The following is a 23,746-nucleotide window of genomic DNA, read 5'->3' as shown; positions in this document are numbered from 1 at the left end:
AATGAAATGCCGTCAGATTTTCCTTTATCAGAAGATTCTGAAGAAACACACTCAACAACTGATATTTTACAATTAAGTAGTGATCCTTTTCTATGGAATTTGAATGAAGAAACTCGAGATTTCATATGTATGAACGGTGTGCCACAAAATGAAGTTACAGATTTTAAAAATTCTAGAAATGTTTATAAGGATAAAACGAGGTTTTGCTCTAAAAGTTTATTCGAACGTACTTTAAAAAACGGAGAAATTCAACGTCGTGAATGGTTAATTTATTCCGAAACTAAGGGATCTGTGTTTTTTGTCCATGTTTATTATTTGGTAAAAGTGGTGAAAAGAACGCTTTTACTGGAGAAGGGTTTCGCGATTGGAAAAACTCAAAAGTGCGAATTGAAGCTCATGAAAATTCTGATTTTCACAAAACTAACGTTAGCAATTTAAAAACTCGAGCAGTTGTTCAAGGGCGTGTTGATGAACGTCTAATAAAACAGCAAGATGAAGAATTTTTGTACTGGAAAAAAATCTTATATCGAGTTATTGCGATTGTTAAATCCCTTGCGATAAGAGGGTTGCCATTCAGAACGAATTGGAGATCCTCATAATGGAATTTTTTTAGGTGCAATTGAGCTTCTTTCTGAGTTTGACCCGTTTTTAGAGGAGCATTTAAAATTGTATGCGCACCCTGGCCGTGGAAATACCTCGTACTTATCTAAAACAATCTATGAAGAAATTTTATTATGAATGCAAAATAAAGTATTGCAACAAATTTCTAAAGAAGTGCAATCTGCTAAGTATTTTGGTGTCATTGTGGATTCTACGCCTGACATTGCACATGTTGATCAGCTTACGATAATTATTAGATATGTTCGTGATAACGGTGAAATTGTTGAGAGATTTTTAGAATTTTTACCAAATACTGGCCATAAGGCTAAGGATATTGAAGAGGCTCTATTAAAATCTCTTGAAAACAATGGTTTGGACATAATGAACTGTCGTGGTCAATCTTATGATAATGCAAGCAATATGTCAGGTTTATATTCGGGAGTGCAGTCAAGAATCAAAACGATCAATCCATTAGCAGAATATGTTCCTTGTTCTGCCCATTCGTTAAATTTAGTAGGAACTTGTGCAGCTGAATCTGTAAGTGAAGCAGTTGACTTTTTTTCTACTTTGCAAGAACTCTATAATTTTTTACTATATCAACACATCGTTGGGAAATTTTAGTGCAGTATACAAGTTTAAGTCTTTCTCAAACTCGTTGGACTGCGCGACATGATGCATGTTATGCGTTACAAAAAGAGTGGCCTGGAATAATTAATGCACTGAATTTTATTGCTCAAAATCGTGATGAAAAACCGACTACGCGATCTGAAGCTACAGGATTGCAGCGAAAATTACAGCATCTAGAAACGGCAATTTTGGTCATAGTTTGGAATGTTATTCTAGATCGTTTTAATGCTGCAAGTAAGAAGCTTCAAGAATCTCATGCGGATTTATCATCTGTGGTGCAAATTTATGGTTCTTTGGCATTATTTCTTCAAGATATGAGGGACAAACAATACTCTGAATATGAAGAAAAAGCAAAAGCACTATCTGGAGTTCAAGTTTATTATCGTTATGATACAGGTCGCAAAAAAACCAGAAAAATTCAGGCAGATGAGTCACGGGTAAATGATACAATACCTTCATCTGGTCACGAAAATTTTCGCACCAATGTATATTACCGAATTTTAGATACTTTAAGCGTACAATTGGCCGGACGTAAAAGTGTTTATCTAAAACTGTGCGAAAATTTTAATTTTTTTGACAATTTATCTGACATAGATAGGAATGAACTAAAAAATCTTGCGAACAAATTAGTTGAAAAGTATCCTAATGATTTGGAAGAGACATTAGGGAATGAATGTATTCATTTACAATGTCAGCTCAAAGATTCCCTCGCAAATACGGAAGATGTACGCTCTGCACAAGAAATATACAGTGTATTGCATTCTCGAGACCTTCGAGATGTTTATCCAAATGCAGACATTGCTCTGCGTATTTTTTTGAGTATTCCCGCTACCAATTGTTCAGGAGAAAGATCTTTTTCCACCTTGAAAAGGGTTAAATCTTATTTACGAGCAAGTATGGGCCAAAATAGACTTAATGCTTTGGCATTACTGTCTATTGAAGCTCAACTTGTTCAAGAAATTGATTACAATGACATAGTTGATGCTTTTGCTCGAGCAAAAGCCAGGAAGAAGAGATTTATAAATTAAGTAATACATTATAATTTATAATTCGAGAAAAATGCTTATTATTATTTGTTATGCTAGAGTTTAATGAAATTTTTTGTGTATTATTTATTAATTATATTAAAATAAAAAGTAGAGCACTCTCTAATGCTTCGCATTATGAGTCGTGCAACAAGTAAAGCTGTATTTTAATAACAATTGAGAATCATAATATATATAATTTTGCTGATAAAAAAAGGCGGCGTATCAGACAGGGCCTAGGGCGGCAATAAGCTTAATCCGCCACTGCGTACATAGACAAAACTATCGATTACCTGACGATCTCTATCAGACTGCAAAAATCTCAAAGCTGCTATTACTTATGGAAAACGGTAAAGCTGATTGTTACAAAGGTAAAGCTTTAGATGACATAGATCTAGATTTAGAACAAGATTTATTACAAGAAACAGTAAACGACAACGAAAATGATGATTATGATGACGTAATACAGGACGAAGAGCTCCATGATACGCTGTCAAGCGAGTTGAATACTGACACCGGAAAAAACGTCAAAGAAGTCAATCTACTGCTTTCCGATGTTACCAATGCCAACAGTCCATGTACACCAGTCGTAGTTACAGCAAAAAAAAAAGGAATCCAGTACCTTGGACGTCGGAACAAAAAAAAAAACGTATTGGCTTTTTTTAGCAAACATATAAAAACTAAGCGTCCACCAAACGTTACGAATGTGATGAACCTTGGTATACCGATGTACAAAATAATAATAAAAGAAAACGCGACTTAGAAAAAACTATCACACATTGGACTAAAACATATAGAATCCAAATACTTCCAAATGGTTTAGTGTGTCACCTCCGTAAGTTCCTATATCGTTATACCAAACACCTTGTACATAACATAGTATGTCCATTCGTCTAGAATATTGTACCCTGCCTAATATTCCATGTTACTAGAGTTGTGCTGTATATGCACATACGGATGTTGAATATTTAGCTATGTGAATAGAATTCGACCAAATGGTGTCCTTATACATACATACATACATATACATACGCAATTTTAAGATCATTGACAGTCATCAATTATTAAAATAAATAAATACTAAACTCAAAAGAAAGTAGACGCTATGACTCGGATACGATAGTAAAATAGCGGGATACACTTATGCCATAAATAGCCTAACGTTATATTATATTTTATAATTTTCAGACTTATTAATTTAAATTGTACTTATAAGCAAAATAGAGTTTTAGATTAATTGAGTTGTTCAATATCAAACGATAATTGTCCACTTTACCATAATTGTTATATAAATGTTGATTATTATATAAATAAAGCGATAGGTAATAATCAATCTAGCAAAGCAACCAAGGTAAAGTGGACATACTCGTATTGGCGTTTGATACTTTAGCAACTCAATTGATTATGCTTCGTACGCTCGTATTAATTATTTTATAAGTAGGTATCTGTTACGTCCGTCTTTAACGAAATGTTGTTATTTCTGAAATATTTAATAAAGTAAGGCATAAAAATTAATAAAAAATATTCAATTTGAAGTTTCTGTTATTAAAAAAAAAACTTATTTCAATAATCTACTAAAGTTATAAATGTTATAATAAAAAACAATATTATAATATTTACTCGTACATTGACCATAATTAAATTTTTTCAATAAAATCTTATTTTATCAAAGGATAATTTAAATTTGGAAAGTAGGTATTTCTGCACTACGTGGCAACGTCGCATACTAGCGGACCTGCTTCCGTCGGTAATGTGAAATAATTAGACAAAATATTCGCTGGGTGTTAAATAGGTCGAAATGTGGAGAGGGGTTGCCATAGCTATTATTGTGCGAATTACGATTGCTACAATCGGAGGTCCGAAAAAAAAAAACCAAAAAACTTTTAATACTAATTTAATGCCATTGTTTAAATATTTCATTTTTAAATAATATATTAAATAATATATATATAAAAACTAAACTACAAAACTTAAAAACCTAGATCTAAAAATAAATAAAACTAGACTTAAAATAAAATAAAACTATCCCCCTGCGGCATGGTGCCGTAGATGCTAGCAGCATTTCCTCGCTGTATCGCAAGACTAATTCTTTGAGCGAGGAAGCTGCCAGCTCTGCGGTCACCAGTGACCTCTCTAATCCTTTTAGAAATTAAAAATAAAATAAAATATACAGAAATGATAACCTAAGCGATGACAATCGGTCGAAGTGTGAAACGAGAGTGCCTGCTCAAAGAAATTACATTATTTAGGTAACGTCGTATTTTGCCGAGTTTGCGCCTCGTGTTGCCGGTCGGTGGAACGTGCGCAGCTGAGTAGGCCGTTGTTCTTGTGGTGCAATATGTAATCCCTCCATCCGCAGATCGTTGATTATTTTCCAATGTTGAGTGAAAATATCGACGGGATTTTATCCTGGGCTTAACGAGTTTCGATTTTTACAGAATCCTCGTTACTGAGGGTCTTATTGCATGGTTCTGGTGAGATTTCAGTTGAGCGGCGCTTGTAATATTTTCTTAGGATTGCGATCGTAAGTGCGCCTGCACTCAGTATTATGATGACATATAGGGACCGTGCGCGTTGGAGAGTCTGCCATCTTGTGCTCTGAATCGGAACCATAAACATGTACATTTACACGTCACGTGTTTTCTTGTAGGTTCTGCCATCTTGTGGGCTACATCGGAACAATAAACATCACATTTACGCCTCGCGCCAAAAATCTGACGGCTCCTGTGCTGCCTCCTACAGTTCATGCACGCTCCCTATAGCGGTATAGTTGTGTGATACAACGTGTTTGACGGATTTGCATCTAACTGTAGAGGAGACTCAAATATGAGGTTACTCTCGGCGTCGTGTAATCCCTTGAGGTCCATGGATTTCAAACTGATGTGAGAGCGCAATGTAGCTTGGTTGTTAAGTTCGTGTTCTTCCATGGCTGGCCTGGTCAGGGATACTGTAGCAGGTTGGCAGGATCCTTCCGGGTCTTCATTTTTGATGAATCGGGTTATGCAGTCCGGTGAGGTCATAAGTTGAAGATTGGTTCCTTTCTCGCAGACATAATGATGGTTGAACTTCGGGCATTCTGCCTCATGTACCTGAATGAATCCTCATGCGTTGCTAGGAAGGGGTGTGGCGAGATGAGGACTGCATGGTTTTTATTGGGTATGTACTTATGTAGAAACACTTGCTATGTCTCTACTAATTAAATGTCTATAGTCTTTCACTCACAAACGCGGGATAGAGAAACGGGATGATAATTAAAAAGTCCACAATAAAGTTTTTATAGGATACTTATTTTGTATAAAAAACACAGGTAAATATTAACAAACAATGTCACAGTTCGGAATGCCTAGCGAGACTTGGGGCCTGCGCGGGCCGCGTCGCCGTTCTTGCTGACGATACATTTTTGTGTCCCTACAATAGCCACCCCCCCCCCCCCCACAAATTTGGGAAAATTTGTTTAAAACATAAGTACACTTTTTCAATAACATATTTTAAAAATAAATGTTTACATTGACTTCTCTTGCGGAGTCTATATAAAAAAATAAGAACAACATTGTCTATGTATTTACCTCCCTTCATCCTTAATCTAAAAACTACACTTGAAACAGTATACGAAAGAGTGTCAAAATGCAAAAATAATACCCGCAAAAATCTAGTATATCGGTTGCTGTGCTGCAGCGGGCTGGGCCCCTTGGACCTGTACTCGCTGCACTGGCATCGGGTTTCCGGCTTTGACGATCTCTCGTTGCATCCATTTTCTGGTCTTCTTGACACACCGTCGACGCAATGTATACACGATAATTATCATAAACACACCAGCAATAATTATTAGCATTATGGACAAGTAATTTAACTTCGCTTCTACTTGTGTTGTGTTGGAAACGACTTGCGCTTGGGCAACGACCTCATTCTGATTCTCTTTACTTTGCCCGTAACCCATGTTGCACCGACGAATTTAAATTCTCGAATGAGATTACTCCTAACTACTGCTAACACCTTACGTATACGTTCCACTTAAATGTTCTACATAAACAAAACAATATAGAATCGCTTATTATTGCATGTTGTACACGCGCAGCCTAATACATTCACATTATGGAAAAGAAATCCGCTGACAAAAATATTGAATCTATGTCATTACGTTGGGTAATTAAAATAGATTTCAATTTTACCATATAACATTACCTAAAACTAAATATCTAATCTTTATCTAAACAAACCGAGCGGGGGTCACGATGACGCGACCGCTCCGAGTTGTTCGTACCTTATTTGTCTCTGAGGCATTAGCGCCAGAACTGTGTTGCGCCGTTATGCGCTCTGGCTCCTTTACATTAAAATTAAAAGTTCAAAGTTAGGAGGATTCAATGAAATCCTTAGATGCAATAAATGAGAGTTAAAAAAGTTATCAATGAATATTCTTTAGCCATGGATGATTTAATATCGCAAATTTAGAGCGGGTTGAGTCTCTGACCAATGTCCCGTCATGTGCTTGTATCTTGTATGCAAGTGAATGGTCATTCGTCGAGTGGAGCACTCGAGCCGAACCTGTGTGACAGTTTGACTCCATCACAACAAAATGATAATAGCTCCTTCCAAAGCACACCTGAACCTAATGTTATTATGTACTGTGATGAAATTGGAAGCAATATGAGCACATTTTTAAACTTGCCTTGAAAATCTCTCAAAACGAATTTTAAATGATAGTACTATTAATTTAAAGACAACACTGCTTATTCTTATGGGGAATAGGGTTAGTGTGAATAAAAATAATTTAATAAAATTCTTTGAACAATTAGAGACACTTACTCGTATAGTGAATGAAATTATTATTTTCACATTTCCCTATTGTGAGCAAATGTCAGAGGCAGAAAATAACATCAGGTGTAAGTTAAATATATTTTTATATAATCTTTGTACATATGTAAATGAAGCATTGTTAACTTCATTCCTCAGTTTGGACTTCATCTGTGGCAGTCAATGACAGATGACAGTTGACAGGTTAAACGTCAGAATGTCAGACGAAGTTCATAAAAAGTGCATTGTAACGATCGCATATAAGAATTATAATTTAATAGAAAATTAGAAATAAATACTTGGTGGAATAATAGCTTTAATGTTGTTTCTCTTTTCAGGTGAGTACCTAAGATATTTAGTTAAGTTTCACTGTAATCAATGTGTTAAGCTAGGTATAAGTGATTGTTAATATAAAAACCTATTCTCTTTTCAGAGCAACACAATTTTGTTTTTATTTCGCCTCCACATATCAAACATTGTGTGTAACGCACATTATAAAACAACATTCTCAGCTATTTATTGGCAAAGATGGAGAAATTGAGATTTGAGTTTGAGGTAAAAGCAAGTAGTGACGACCCGAAGTCTAGTATCATTTGTGTAAACTCTATAACGGATGTGGGCAAGAATGTCTTTGTTATCCCTGAACAATACCAACCAGTAAAGCTACATGAAGCGATTATGGAGACAGAAACCTTCAAAAAAGTAAAAAATACATTGCGAAAGAGACATGACAAAAGGCAGGTGTGGATATCAGTGACATCGGATATAACTGAATGTTACAGAGATGAGGATGGTAACATGCAGTTTAAGGGATACTTTTTAGAAGAAATTGCATCGAAAACCCAGGAGCTGACTCCAGCCGCTGGAATATCCGAAGAGGCATTATCAAGGATTCTTGAAAGTTTCGCTGAAATTAAAAGTGACAAGGCTAAAACTAATAGCATGAAGTATTTAAAGGAGAAGTTTGTTATGGAGAAATTCACAAGAAAGATGTCTAATGTAATGCAGTGGATTATGACTTTTGAAGCTGAATGTGCGCGCTTAGGAATAGAAGAGGATACAAAACGGATTGAAGCTCTTAGGTTATTTTTAGATGATTCATGTCAAGACTGGTACGGTGCCATGCTAATAAAACATACAGTTGATTCGGAATGGTCCTTGTGGAAAAAGAACTTTTGTGAGACTTATGCGGACAAAAGTTGGTCACCAGTCAGGTATGCACTATTATTTAAATATAGACAGGGCTCTTTGTTAGAATATGCTTTAAAAAAGGAAAGACTATTATTAGAGATGAATAAAAATATGGATAAATCAACTTTGATAGATCTCATTGCAATAGGGTTGCCAAATTTCATAGCAGATAAGATTGATAGATATACCTTAAAAGAGACTGAGGATTTATTTAGTAGCATAAGAGGGTTGGAACATTTAGTGGAAAGGAAAATTTGGGATAAAAAAATTGTTGGTCCAGATAATAAAGTGAAAGATAAAAATCTGAAGGAACCTTGTAGGTTGTGCGAAAAGGAAAACAGAGGAAAGAGATATCATCCGGAGTCTTCATGCTGGTTTAAAAATAAAAGTGGTGATAGACGGGATCAAATAAGAAGTGTTAATAATTTCACTTTGGAAACCGAGTTAAATGAGATCGACCCAAAAAACTAGACATTGAAACTGTGAAATATGCATAAAGAATAAGTCTAGAATAAGATATAAAGTTGGATTAATGTCTCATTTAGGTCCAGCAACGTATCCTTTTGAAATTATGTCAATTGACACCATTGGTGGATTCGGTGGCTCGCGGTCTACGAAAACGTATTTACACTTACTTGTAGATCATTTTAGTAGATACGCTTACATTTTGACCTCTAAAACCCAGAGTTCCGGTGACTTCATAAAATTAATAAAGAAAGTAACCCAGGAAAATAGAGTTGGTATGATTTTGACTGATCAATACCCGGGAATAAATTCAAAGGAATTCAAAAACTTCCTAGATAAAGAAAACATACCAATTATATTTACCGCGGTTAATGCTCCATTTTCTAATGGCTTAAACGAGCGATTGAACCAAACTTTAGTGAATAAGATAAGGTGTAGGATAAATGAGCGGAATAATAAATTAGCGTGGACTACCATTGCTCATGAATGTACGGAGAGGTATAACGAGACTGAACATACCGTAACAGGATTTTCTCCTAAATATTTACTAGAAGGGAAATTAGTGGATATCTTACCGATTGAACTAAAACAAGGAAAAACATATAATGAATTGTTACAGGATAGGAAAACCGCCTTAGAAAACACCATAAAATCGCACAACACTAATAAAAAACGATTTGATAAAGACAGGGAAAGTTGCGATATCAGAGTAGGAGACTCAGTGTATGTGGAAAATGGAAACCGCTTGAATAGGAGGAAGTTACATGAATTGAAAATTGGCCCATATAAAGTCATAGAGAAAATTTCTAACTCAATTTATAGGATAGATACAGGCCATAAAAAGTCAGAGTCAAATCTTTTCCATGTTACTAAACTAATCCCTATTAGGTTTGGTCCATGTTCCTAGTATTAATGTTTATATATAAACTTGGTCTGGGGGGGGGGGGGGGGAGATGTAAATGAAGCATTGTTAACTTCATTCCTCAGTTTGGACTTCATCTGTGGCAGTCAATGACAGATGACAGTTGACAGGTTAAACGTCAGAATGTCAGACGAAGTTCATAAAAAGTGCATTGTAACGATCGCATATAAGAATTATAATTTAATAGAAAATTAGAAATAAATACTTGGTGGAATAATAGCTTTAATGTTGTTTCTCTTTTCAGGTGAGTACCTAAGATATTTAGTTAAGTTTCACTGTAATCAATGTGTTAAGCTAGGTATAAGTGATTGTTAATATAAAAACCTATTCTCTTTTCAGAGCAACACAATTTTGTTTTTATTTCGCCTCCACATATCAAACATTGTGTGTAACGCACATTATACATATAGTGGTAAGTTTAATATAATTGACACTAACAAACTTGTTAGCAAATACCATATGCCTATGGTTTTTTAGACTAAAGTTATACCTTTCAAATTATAAAAGACACTAAGATCTGTTTGAGGAATTAATCAAAACAATAAAATATATTCATAAAGTAGATACGTAGTTTATTTTAGTTTTAAGTAGTTGTAATTAGTTATATTTTAGTTTTAAGTAGTTGTAATTAGTTTTAATTTAGTGTTAAGTGAATTTGGAATAAATAAATCTTTTTTTGCTTCTATATGTCCACGGCATCAACCATCAGTCACACAGCCTCCTCCGTTCCAGCACAATGTTCATATTCCACCGCAGCAGAATCAGTTTCATCCGTGTCGCGATGGAAATCACGTTCTGGTTCCAGTCTTCAGACGAGCTAATGAATCTGTTCCTGCTTCAGAAATCCCGCATCAGCCAACTGAGAATTTTAAGGAAGAACATGAAGAGGAAGATCAGGAAGAACCTGTAATGCAACAAATGCTAAGATATGCCAGTGCCATTGATAGCGAGACTGATTCCATATCTCAGAATCTGAATAATGTATTACATAATGCACTGGAATTGAGAAGTCTACAATCAGATTTGCGAAACTTGTATTTGAAATTAATCGGACTACTCCATACCAGGCGACAACACTGATCTTCAAGTTCATTACTATTTTAATAACTCTGCTTTTTAGTATTAATAAGACGCCACGTGATATTTGAAGAGCCTCATAATTAAGAATTTTTCGTAGAATATGTTAAGCTTTGTTTACAGTATCTTTTTTTATTAAATTTAATTTGTTACATAAGCTCTAAAGTAAATTTTAGTCTGTAATTAGTATATCTCTTGTGTCTGAATCTCAGAATTATTTAAATATATACAGACTTTTATATCAAATATTGAATTGACATTTGTTTGTTATCTATTCTTTGTGATCTCAGCCAATTAGAATCGAAAACACATTAGTAGGGCATCTGGATCATAAATAAGTATCGCCGAAATTCTTTGGGCTCAAAGGAATTCAAGTTATATGTTAAAATGTACATAACAATAAGCGGCTTCCTTTGTTCGGTAGTAGACAAGCAATTAATAACTACTGACAACAATATTTGATAAAATGAATCATAGATGACTTTACGCAGAAATGTGTGTTATTAGTTCAGTTGCTATTTCCTAAAATGGCATAAGTATAAACATAACAAAGGTCAACGATACGAAATTTAATAACAATATACACTGGACTACACGTAATCGTTATCTCATTAACTTGAAAAGTAACGCAAGAAGTTATTGGTAGCCATCCCCTCCACCTACTTCCAACAATTATTATTGCCCATTTATCACCAGTATACGTTACGCGCGCAAACGCAGTAAACACATTTTTAGTGTCTTCGATTTTTGGTATCTGCTATATTTTAATTTCGAGAAGAAATTACCAGCACCAGAGTAAGTTTCACAATTAATACTTTAGATAAGTTTAGTGTCATAAGGGTACCATTTTTTTTTTCAGATGGCAAATACAAAATCGAGAAAGCGATTTTCTGTTATTAAGTTTCGAACTTTTCCGTCGAAAGGCCTTGATGATTACGTATGTGTGCCAAACAAATGGAAACTAAAAGATGACTATGTAATTGTGGTATACCCAGAAAACGAAGATCTTAATGTTTCAAGACATCGTGTTAAGTCACGAAAACAACCAAAAAGTAATTGGAGATTGTATGCTGCTGAAATAAAATATGAATTAGGTAAGTTCAATTCAATTAAGTCGGCGTAAAATTTAAAGAAGAAAGTTAAGAGACTGACAAATACATGCAAACACCTTAGAGAGACTGATTAAACTAAAAAAAAAAATGTTACAGAAGACCAGTTCGCGGAGCTCTGCCTTAAGGCAGAATCTGTTGACATATTTAAAAGATTGTTGAGACACAAAAAGAAAATAAAAATCCAAGACTAAGTTTTTCACCAAGTCTGCGCAAATTTGCATTAACCTTAAACTTTTGGAGTCCAGCTGGGTACAAATATGTATGCCAAGTTTTTGAAGATGCTTTGCCTCATCCACGCACTTTAGGTAAATGGTACGAAAAGGTCGATACGGCTCCTAGTTTTACTGCCGAATCTTTCGAGCAATTGAAAAAAAGTTTTTGGTAACGAAAACCAAATTATATGCACACTTGTTGTCGACGAAATGGCCATACGACAACAACCTATATGGAATGGGAAACAAACAGAGGGATTGGTTGACTTCGAAAGAGGATCGACAGAAACTGATAAAATCTCGGCACAAGCTTTTGTTATGATGCTGGTTAGTTTAAACGAACATTGGAAGCTTCCAGTAGCGTACTTTATTGCGAATGGACTGGCGGCAGAGTGCAAAGCGAATTTAATTCGGACATGTTTAGCAAAGTGCTACGATGTAGGAGTTACTGTAGTGGCACTAACTTATGATGGTTGTAGGTCAACTTTTAGTGCAGCAAATTTATTAGGTTGCAGGTTAAATGACATTAATGATTTGAAAACCACTTTCACACACCCATCATGTAACACGGAGGTGGCAGTTTTTCCAGATCCGTGTTATATGGTGAAATTAGTCCGAAACACAGATGAATAAAAAGCAATTTGACTGAAGTGTCATAATTTGGTTACAATTACCATGAATTAAACCCCCCCCCCCCCCCCCCCGCGCCAAAGTACCAATTTAATTGAAACAAACTTTTTTTATTTCAGTAACATGTGGAACTGGGAGAAAATTGTCCTAGAATTGGGGACGGAAGACAAGTGTGTGCAGTTTGCGGAGAATAGAGGGCTTATTCCTGCTACTAAAATGTGCAGAATCCACCGCAAGCCTATGACTCTAAAGAAGCAGTCAGGAAAAGTTGGCAAATTTACGTGCAGGAAGAGCAACTGCAGATCGGAGTCAGTGTCCCGTGCAAAAGGGACCTGGTTCGATAATGTAAAGCTGCCTCAAGTTGCCATCTTCAGACTGATGTTTTTCTTCAGTGAGGGCCTCTCTTATAATGCGACCATGAAGCATGTAGCCTCCCGGAACTACCCCACTGTCACGTTAAGCAAATCGATTGCCGATTGGTTTACCTTTTGTCGGGAGGCAGTCATGTTCTATGAGATGGACCATCAAGAGAGTCAAGGAAAGATTGGAGGCCCTAACAAAATTGTACAAATAGATGAATCGAAATTTGGAAAAAGAAAATACAACAGGGAAAGATATATAGAAAAGCATTGGGTAATAGGGATGATTGAACATGGGAGCGATGAGCTGCGGCTTGAGGTGTGTCCCGACAACGAAAGGTCTGCAGAAGTATTGGTGCCAGGAGGAAGACTTTATCATTCATACTGATTACTGGAGAGCGTATGACTGCCTTCCTCAACATGGGTATGTCCATAAAAAGGTCAATCATAGTGACCCGGAGAACAGATTTGTGGCACCTGATGGGACAGACACTCAAAGAATTAAAAGCCAATGTAGAGGGTTGAAGAAAATATTTAGAGAGAAGCAACATAAACATGATTTTACGGATTGGTTAATGGAGTCACTTTGGAGGCGAAGGGTGTATACACAACACTAAGATCTGTTTGAGGAATTAATCAAAACAATAAAATATATTCATAAAGTAGATACGTAGTTTATTTTAGTTTTAAGTAGTTGTAATTAGTTATATTTTAGTTTTAAGTAGTTGTAATTAGTTTTAATTTAGTGTTAAGTGAATTTGGAATAAATTAATCTTTTTTTGCTTCTATATGTCCACGGCATCAACCATCAGTCACACAGCCTCCTCTGTTCCAGCACAATGTTCATCTTCCACCGCAGCAGAATCAGTTTCATCCGTGTCGCGATGGAAATCACATTCTGGTTCCAGTCTTCAGACGAGCTAATGAATCTGTTCCTGCTTCAGAAATCCCGCATCAACCAACTGAGAATTTTAAGGAAGAACATGAAGAGGAAGATCAGGAAGAACCTGTAATGCAACAAATGCTAAGATATGCCAGTGCCATTGATCACGAGACTGATTCCATATCTCAGAATCTGAATAATGTATTACATAATGCACTGGAATTGAGAAGTCGACAATCAGATTTGCGAAACTTGTATTTGAAATTAATCGGACTACTCCATACCAGGTGACAACACTGATTTTCAAGTTCATTACTATTTTAATAACTCTGCTTTTTAGTATTAATAAGACGCCACGTGATATTTGAAGAGCCTCATAATTAAGAATTTTTCGTAAAATATGTTAAGTTTTGTTTACAGTATCTTTGTTATTAAATTTAATTTGTTACATAAGCTCTAACGTAAATTTTAGTCTGTAATTAGTATATCTCTTGTGTCTGAATCTCAGAATTATTTAAATATATACTGACTATTATATCAAATATTGAATTGACATTTGTTTGTTATCTATTCTTTGTGATCTCAGCCAATTAGAATCGAAAACACATTAGTAGGGCATCTGGATCATAAATAAGTATCGCCGAAATTCTTTGGGCTCAAAGGAATTCAAGTTATATATTAAAATGTACATAACAATAAGCAGCTTCCTTTGTTCGGTAGTAGATAAGCAATTAATAACTATTGACAACAATATTTGATAAAATGAATCGTAGATGACTTTACGCAGAAATGTCTGTTATTAGTTCAGTTGCTATTTCCTAAAATGGCATAAGTATAAACATAACAAAGGTCAACGATACGAAATTTAATAACAATATACACTGGACTACACGTAATCGTTATCTCATTAACTTGAAAAGTAACGCAAGAAGTTATTGGTAGCCATCCCCTCCACCTACTTCCAACAATTATTATTGCCCATTTATCACCAGTATACGTTACGCGCGCAAACGCAGTAAACACATTTTTAGTGTCTTCGATTTTTGGTATCTGCTATATTTTAATTTCGAGAAGAAATTACCAGCACCAGAGTAAGTTTCACAATTAATACTTTAGATAAGTTTAGTGTCATAAGGGTACCATTTTTTTTTCAGATGGCAAATACAAAATCGAGAAAGCGATTTTCTGTTATTAAGTTTCAAACTTTTCCGTCGAAAGGCCTTGATGATTACGTATGTGTGCCAAACAAATGGAAACTAAAAGATGACTATGTAATTGTGGTATACCCAGAAAACGAAGATCTTAATGTTTCAAGACATCGTGTTAAGTCACGAAAACAACCAAAAAGTAATTGGAGATTGTATGCTGCTGAAATAAAATATGAATTAGGTAAGTTCAATTCAATTAAGTCGGCGTAAACTTTAAAGAAGAAAGTTAAGAGACTGACAAATACATGCAAACACCTTAGAGAGACTGATTAAACTAAAAAAAAAAATGTTACAGAAGACCAGTTCGCGGAGCTCTGCCTTAAGGCAGAATCTGTTGACATATTTAAAAGATTGTTGAGACACAAAAAGAAAATAAAAATCCAAGACTAAGTTTTTCACCAAGTCTGCGCAAATTTGCATTAACCTTAAACTTTTGGAGTCCAGCTGGGTACAAATATGTATGCCAAGTTTTTGAAGATGCTTTGCCTCATCCACGCACTTTAGGTAAATGGTACGAAAAGGTCGATACGGCTCCTAGTTTTACTGCCGAATCTTTCGAGCAATTGAAAAAAAAGTTTTTGGTAACGAAAACCAAATTATATGCACACTTGTTGTCGACGAAATGGCCATACGACAACAACCTATATGGAATGGGAAACAAACAGAGGGATTGGTTGACTTCGAAAGTGGATCGACAGAAACTGATAAAATCTCGTCACAAGCTTTTGTTATGATGCTGGTTAGTTTAAACGAACATTGGAAGCTTCCAGTAGCGTACTTTATTGCGAATGGACTGGCGGCAGAGTGCAAAGCGAATTTAATTCGGACATGTTTAGCAAAGTGCTACGATGTAGGAGTTACTGTAGTGGCACTAACTTATGATGGTTGTAGGTCAACTTTTAGTGCAGCAAATTTATTAGGTTGCAGGTTAAATGACATTAATGATTTGAAAACAACTTTCACACACCCATCATGTAACACGGAGGTGGCAGTTTTTCCAGATCCGTGTCATATGGTGAAATTAGTCCGAAACACAGATGAATAAAAAGCAATTTGACTGAAGTGTCATAATTTGGTTACAATTACCATGAATTAACCCCCCCCCCTCCCCCCCGCGCCAAAGTACCAATTTAATTGAAACAAACTTTTTTTATTTCAGTAACATGTGGAACTGGGAGAAAATTGTCCTAGAATTGGGGACGGAAGACAAGTGTGTGCAGTTTGCGGAGAATAGAGGGCTTATTCCTGCTACTAAAATGTGCAGAATCCACCGCAAGCCTATGACTCTAACGAAGCAGTCAGGAAAAGTTGGCAAATTTAGGTGCAGGAAGAGCAACTGCAGATCGGAGTCAGTGTCCCGTGCAAAAGGGACCTGGTTCGATAATGTAAAGCTGCCTCAAGTTGCCATCTTCAGACTGATGTTTTTCTTCAGTGAGGGCCTCTCTTATAATGCGACCATGAAGCATGTAGCCTCCCGGAACTACCCCACTGTCACGTTAAGCAAATCGATTGCCGATTGGTTTACCTTTTGTCGGGAGGCAGTCATGTTCTATGAGATGGACCATCAAGAGAGTCAAGGAAAGATTGGAGGCCCTAACAAAATTGTACAAATAGATGAATCGAAATTTGGAAAAAGAAAATACAACAGGGGAAGATATATAGAAAAGCATTGGGTAATAGGGATGATTGAAGATGGGAGCGATGAGCTGCGGCTTGAGGTGTGTCCCGACAACGAAAGGTCTGCAGAAGTATTGGTGCCAGGAGGAAGGCTTTATCATTCATACTGATTACTGGAGAGCGTATGACTGCCTTCCTCAACATGGGTATGTCCATAAAAAGGTCAATCATAGTGACCCGGAGAACAGATTTGTGGCACCTGATGGGACAGACACTCAAAGAATTAAAAGCCAATGTAGAGGGTTGAAGAAAATATTTAGAGAGAAGCAACATAAACATGATTTTACGGATTGGTTAATGGAGTCACTTTGGAGTCGAAGGGTCTATACACAACACTAAGATCTGTTTGAGGAATTAATCAAAACAATAAAATATATTCATAAAGTAGATACGTAGTTTATTTTAGTTTTAAGTAGTTGTAATTAGTTATATTTTAGTTTTAAGTAGTTGTAATTAGTTTTAATTTAGTGTTAAGTGAATTTGGAATAAATAAATCTTTTTTTGCTTCTATATGTCCACGGCATCAACCATCAGTCACACAGCCTCCTCCGTTCCAGCACAATGTTCATATTCCACCGCAGCAGAATCAGTTTCATCCGTGTCGCGATGGAAATCACGTTCTGGTTCCAGTCTTCAGACGAGCTAATGAATCTGTTCCTGCTTCAGAAATCCCGCATCAGCCAACTGAGAATTTTAAGGAAGAACATGAAGAGGAAGATCAGGAAGAACCTGTAATGCAACAAATGCTAAGATATGCCAGTGCCATTGATAGCGAGACTGATTCCATATCTCAGAATCTGAATAATGTATTACATAATGCACTGGAATTGAGAAGTCTACAATCAGATTTGCGAAACTTGTATTTGAAATTAATCGGACTACTCCATACCAGGCGACAACACTGATCTTCAAGTTCATTACTATTTTAATAACTCTGCTTTTTAGTATTAATAAGACGCCACGTGATATTTGAAGAGCCTCATAATTAAGAATTTTTCGTAGAATATGTTAAGCTTTGTTTACAGTATCTTTTTTTATTAAATTTAATTTGTTACATAAGCTCTAAAGTAAATTTTAGTCTGTAATTAGTATATCTCTTGTGTCTGAATCTCAGAATTATTTAAATATATACAGACTTTTATATCAAATATTGAATTGACATTTGTTTGTTATCTATTCTTTGTGATCTCAGCCAATTAGAATCGAAAACACATTAGTAGGGCATCTGGATCATAAATAAGTATCGCCGAAATTCTTTGGGCTCAAAGGAATTCAAGTTATATGTTAAAATGTACATAACAATAAGCGGCTTCCTTTGTTCGGTAGTAGACAAGCAATTAATAACTACTGACAACAATATTTGATAAAATGAATCATAGATGACTTTACGCAGAAATGTGTGTTATTAGTTCAGTTGCTATTTCCCAAAATGGCATAAGTATAAACATAACAAAGGTCAACGACACGAAATTTAATAACAATATACACTGGACTACACGTAATCGTTATCTCATTAACTTGAAAAATAACGCAAGAAGTTATTGGTAGCCATCCCCTCCACCTACTTCCAACAATTATTATTGCCTATTTATTATCAGTATACCTTACGCGCGCAAACGCAGTAAACACATTTTTAATGTCTTTGATTTTTGGTATCTGCTATATTTTAATTTCGAGAAGAAAATACCAGCACCAGAGTAAGTTTCACAATTAAATCTTTAGATAAGTTTATTGTCATAAGGGTACCAATTTTTTTTCCAGATGGCAAACACAAAATCGAGAAAGCGATTTTCTGTTATTAAGTTTCGAACTTTTCCATCGAAAGGCCTTGATGATTACGTCTGTGTGCCAAACAAATGGAAACTAAAAGATGACTATGTAATTGTGGTATACCCAGAAAACGAAGATCTTAATGTTTCAAACCATCGTGTTAAGTCACGAAAACAACCAAAAAGTAATTGGAGATTGTATGCTGCTGAAATAAAATATGAATTAGGTAAGTTCAATTCAATTAAGTCAGCGGACTCATTTTAAGTTTTGAAATATCAGAAATTAATAGGAATATTAATTTTTTCAGATTTTTTCGACGTTGCACAGCAATTTATGTACATATACTATTTTTTTTTTTTTATTTGTATGTAATGGAAAATTATACAGAGAACAAGGAAATTCAAGCATAAATGGTAAGGACACAAGCTCAAAACTATTTTCAAATAACAGTAGTCCAAAATTAATCATAGTCATATTGTACCAACCTCAAATTGCTGCATAGTTTCGTCATAGTTCTTTTGATAACAATATTGTACAGAGAATTTATTTTAAATAATATACATTTGTAGATACTTTAGGTAATTTCTGTTGGCGTACGTGACTCAAAAGTAATAACCCGTTAAACAAAAAACGACATAAAATAATAATTATAGGCAATATGTTTTTAAATAAGGACATAAAATGTTAATTATAAGCAATGTGGTTTTGTGGTTTTATATATAATTTACTGGTGTAAAAAGGCACGCATGAATACGTCACAATGTATGACGTGTAACTGTCAGCGCCATCGTTTGGCTTGGAAACAAAAATACTCATGCATTTATCCCCACTCCTCGGAGCACTATATAAAACTCACGCTGACAAATTTGAGTATTGTTTCGAGCTCGCGCCTGCAACCCCTGCCACATCGGACTGACCACACCACGGACCGACGCCACCCTGACACCGGTTGACGATCGCTGGCTGGGCCTCCCCCAATGGGGTCCCACCCGGCTGGCTTGATCTCGCCGGTGTGAGAAGAACACGGACATGACCATCGGGGCCTCACCCGAGGCCCCACCCCGATGACCCAGCCATATTCATGGTTGGCGGATTGACACCGCTGCAGGGGGCCAACGCCCCGAACAACATCGAAGCAGTGGACGTCTCCCCAGTCAGCAGTGGGCGGCCGCTGTCGTGTGGACTAACAGAAAATATAATTGAAATAATAAATTCCAATTTTGATAAAAGGTACATTTAATTTTTTTAAGCTTGCTCTAAGTTTTTAGTGAAGTATACTTTGTTTTGAATTAATACTTATATTTATTGCGAGATTCAATCGCGTTACAAATGATAGGGGTGTAGTTTTGTTTTAAATAATATTTGTATTTTTTACATACAACAACAATTTAAAAATTTCTGGAGATGTCTATGATACCATAATAAAATGTGTAAATTTTTTTTTGACTTGATTGAAAGCCCAATAGAGTAAATAGTTAATAATAATTAATAACTTAAAATATATTTTTTACTCGTTTCAGTTCCAGAATGTCCGAAGAAATAGTGAGAAAGACTGTTAAACGTTCAATAAAAACAGAAGATCGGGGGTGTCAAACAGATGCACCTGTTGGAAAGAAAAAACGACCAACAGAAACAAGATTTGAGATGCCACCGGAAACACTGCAGCTTCTTGAGACTTTACGAAATCAATTAGATACAGCACAATATTGGTGCTCTCTTCTGCATGATAGTCTGCAGGAGGCGTTATACGAATTTCCCTCGTGTTTGGTTTGGTTTTTGGAAAATATGGGAGGGATTCAACAGGTCGGAAAATATAGCTCGGCAAGAGTCAGTTTCAAGAAATGTGGAACAAGTAGTACCACTAAATGATGAAGAAAGAGAAATTGCCGGAACTGAGAATACAAATTTGAACAGTGAGTGAAATATAAATTTTAAATATAGAAAGTGACAAAAATAAACCAAAAAAAGGGCCATAAAAAACTATAGATATAAACCGATATTTTTCAAGCAGATATGGGCCAATTGCCAGGTCAATCATACGGATATTATACCAGCCCCTATTCAACGAACTTAACCAACTCTACCTCGCGACAAAGCAATTACAGCGATACGCCAAGTCCTGCACAAACTGCACATACATCAGCACCAGAACCTCAAAGAGAAGCTGAGGACTCTCGAAACGACATTTCTGAGTTATTACGTTACGTTGAAGATGGAGACGAATAATTAAGAAAAAAATCTTCCAAATTTCTAAAATGTTATTTTTTCTAATTGACAAATTCTATTTCCTTTATGTTTCATTCTGATTATAAATAAGCAGATAAACATATGCGTTTTTATTTAACTTACCATCACATGATCCTTGAGAGCCTCGATAATTGCATCACAAACTTCAATAACAATAGTAGATGTGGACTGTTTAGATGAAGCGCTGGTGGCCTAGCGGTAAGAGCGTGCGACTTGCAATCCGGAGGTCGCGGGTTCAAACCCCGGCTCGTACCAATGAGTTTTTCGGAACTTATGTACGAAATGTCATTTGATATTTACCAGTCGCTTTTCGGTGAAGGAAAACATCGTGAGGAAACCGGACTAATCCCAACAAGGCCTAGTTTATCCTCTGGGTTGGAAGGTCTGATGGCAGTCGCTTTCGTAAAAACTAGTGCCTACGCCAAATCTTGGGATTAGTTGTCAAGCGGACCCCAGGCTCCCATGAGCCGTGGCAAATGCCGGGACAACACGAGGAAGAAGAGAAGAAGAGAGATGTGGACTGTTTAGATATGCGAAACAGATATTGTAAACTTGTATATGAGTCTCCGGTGGCCAAGAATCTTAATGTGATGGCTAGTCTTTCTCGGGCTGTGATAGCTTCTCGATAATTGGTATTCATTTTTTTAATTTTAGGCTCTACTTTTTTGAGAATATTTTCAAAGTCTTGCAAACTCATTCTCACAAAATTTTCAATGCTCCCACTTTCTTCAAAATGCATATCTTGCATAAGCCTATTTCCACACTGTAATCTCTCACGATACATTTTTTTCATCCACCATCTAGGTTTCCGCTTGTTTCTTTTTTTTACATTTAAAATGTGAATAATCAATAATGCCGCAGCAGCGGTGGTGCACGCAACCGCTTTATTTCTGTTCATGGCGATGACTGGCTCGCAGCAGTCGCAGCTCTGGATCGATGAACCTCGCGTTCAGGTTCGCGGCGGTCCGTACAGGAGCTGTACGCGTATCCAATGTACTCGTGGACTGCGTACCCAGACTACGCGTAACACAGGAACGCACTGTCCGTACGCAGCTTAAAAGGTGTGCAGAAAGTGATACGTTTCTGCACTAGAGCACTTAACTTTACAAGTACGATTATTTTTAAGATAAACAATTAAAATTTGGTTTTAAATGGATTTGTTACGAATATACAGTTTCCATTCTGATTTTTAAACCCCCCATTCCATAAATAAAGATTCTTTTATCTAAATTGTTCATTGAAATTACCCTCGAGAAACAGGTATAAATCGATGAAATAATTTTATACGTAATATTGCTGCGGATGTAAATGGCAACACCACCGCCAAATTTACCTATACACATAAGGGTAATTCCACGAGACTGTAACGTCACTTGCCAATTATTTCGTGTGTTCCTACATTAATTAAGCAAATTTAAGTATCCAGACATCTACCTGTAGGCTAAGTCAGACATACAGACACTTAAATTTGCTTCATTAATGCAAGAACACACGAAAGAATTGCTAACTGACGTTACAGTCTCGTGGAATTACCCATAACATTTTCATCAACTAGTCTTTACTTCTTCTATGCTGCCTCGCTGTAGTACAACTACTTAAAGATGACTGATATTAAAATAAATAAGCTAGCATGTGATTTTGTTGTGTACCATTTACTAAAAAAAATTAAGTGCGATGATTGCAAAAATCACCTACTTGCCACCAAAAAAGAGTGGTTTCACAAATTGGTGGATATAAAGGATGTTGGCGGTTTGTGTTACGCGTCTAATGATTTATACCTAATTTGCAATGAATCTGAAAAGATCATCAGGCACTATATTAAAATAAGTTGTGGAAGTACACTTTTGAGGCGATATAACGGTCAATTTTTAACGATGCAAATACTGCGAAGTCTAATGCACATGACGCTATTTAAAAATACAGATGCTCATACAAGTGATCTATTTCACCATATTTATGAACTGACAAAAGCAGCAGTTCAGAAATATGTGGATGTGCGTCTGCATTATCTATGTAAAAAAGAAAATATTACAAAAAAAATTACCTCGAAACGTCAAGTGTACAATAAATTAAATTTGTTTCAGGGTACATAAAATATATGTTTTAATAATAAGTTCTTTGTTTTATTTTTCTCTCAACTCCGGGCCCCCCTTACTCCGAAACCCTCCGGTACCATCGGTCCACTTTCCTGATCTGTCTACTTTACCAAACGGTCCACTTTCATGATCTGTCTTCTGTAGTCAACTACCTACTGGACCTAAAATTGACACTTTTCATTTATTTTCTTAAATTACTATACAAAACTATTAATTTTAAATTATTAGAAAATATTTGAGAATATTTGAGATTCTCACAACCCGCCCTTTCCTTTGATATGTCACATGATATAGCTTGCAAGTCTTTTTTTATTTTTAAGTTTACCCCCCAAAAGTGACCGTAATATTAAGAATTTATTTATTTATTTACGTTACACATCCGTCTTTGGATCGATGACTTACATATGTTTACCAAATTTCAATTCAATCGGTCCGGTAGTTTCGGAGCAAACTGTCTATGACAGATAGACAAACGAGTAATCCTTTAAATATTCCGTTTTTTGGTTTTGAGGTACTGAACCCTAAAAATAGTTGCACAATTGCGTCACACTAATTTTATAAACTGTACAATACGTATATGACAAAAAAAAATTGTTTAACACGACTCCACTTACTCTGTTCCTACAAGACGCGAAGCTACGATCCCCACGCAGCGTAAACTGAATTATACTTAATTCTAATTGACTTAAGGTGTACATTCGTACACCTACGGCCGACGGTCGTTAAATTTTACGACTTGCGCGATTATCGCATTTTGTAATGTCACAACCGCCTACCGCGTGCGTTACAAATAAAACCTTTTGTGCAGGGAATAAAGTTGTATTTAATTTTGATAAATATGGTCTAAGTACATT

The 23,746-nt window shown here is 35.8% G+C and overlaps 2 long non-coding RNA genes across 2 annotated transcripts; both read left to right on the top strand.

The window, feature by feature from the left end:
* The first annotated feature begins 5,682 nt into the window (after positions 1-5,682).
* Positions 5,683-13,768, top strand: LOC133524778 (uncharacterized). Its single transcript, XR_009800437.1, has 3 exons — positions 5,683-7,784; positions 8,258-11,792; positions 12,772-13,768. It is a non-coding gene; the product is annotated as an uncharacterized LOC133524778 (long non-coding RNA).
* Positions 13,769-16,844: 3,076 nt separating this feature from the next.
* Positions 16,845-20,787, top strand: LOC133524779 (uncharacterized). The gene is made up of 3 exons (XR_009800438.1): positions 16,845-18,775; positions 18,857-19,779; positions 20,070-20,787. It is a non-coding gene; the product is annotated as an uncharacterized LOC133524779 (long non-coding RNA).
* Positions 20,788-23,746: the final 2,959 nt, after the last annotated feature.

Source organism: Cydia pomonella, chromosome 14 (assembly GCF_033807575.1).
Source record: "Cydia pomonella isolate Wapato2018A chromosome 14, ilCydPomo1, whole genome shotgun sequence".
Lineage (NCBI taxonomy): Eukaryota > Metazoa > Arthropoda > Insecta > Lepidoptera > Tortricidae > Cydia > Cydia pomonella.
Note: the sequence above shows the minus strand (reverse complement) of the source record. Positions and strands in the feature narration are given on the sequence as shown.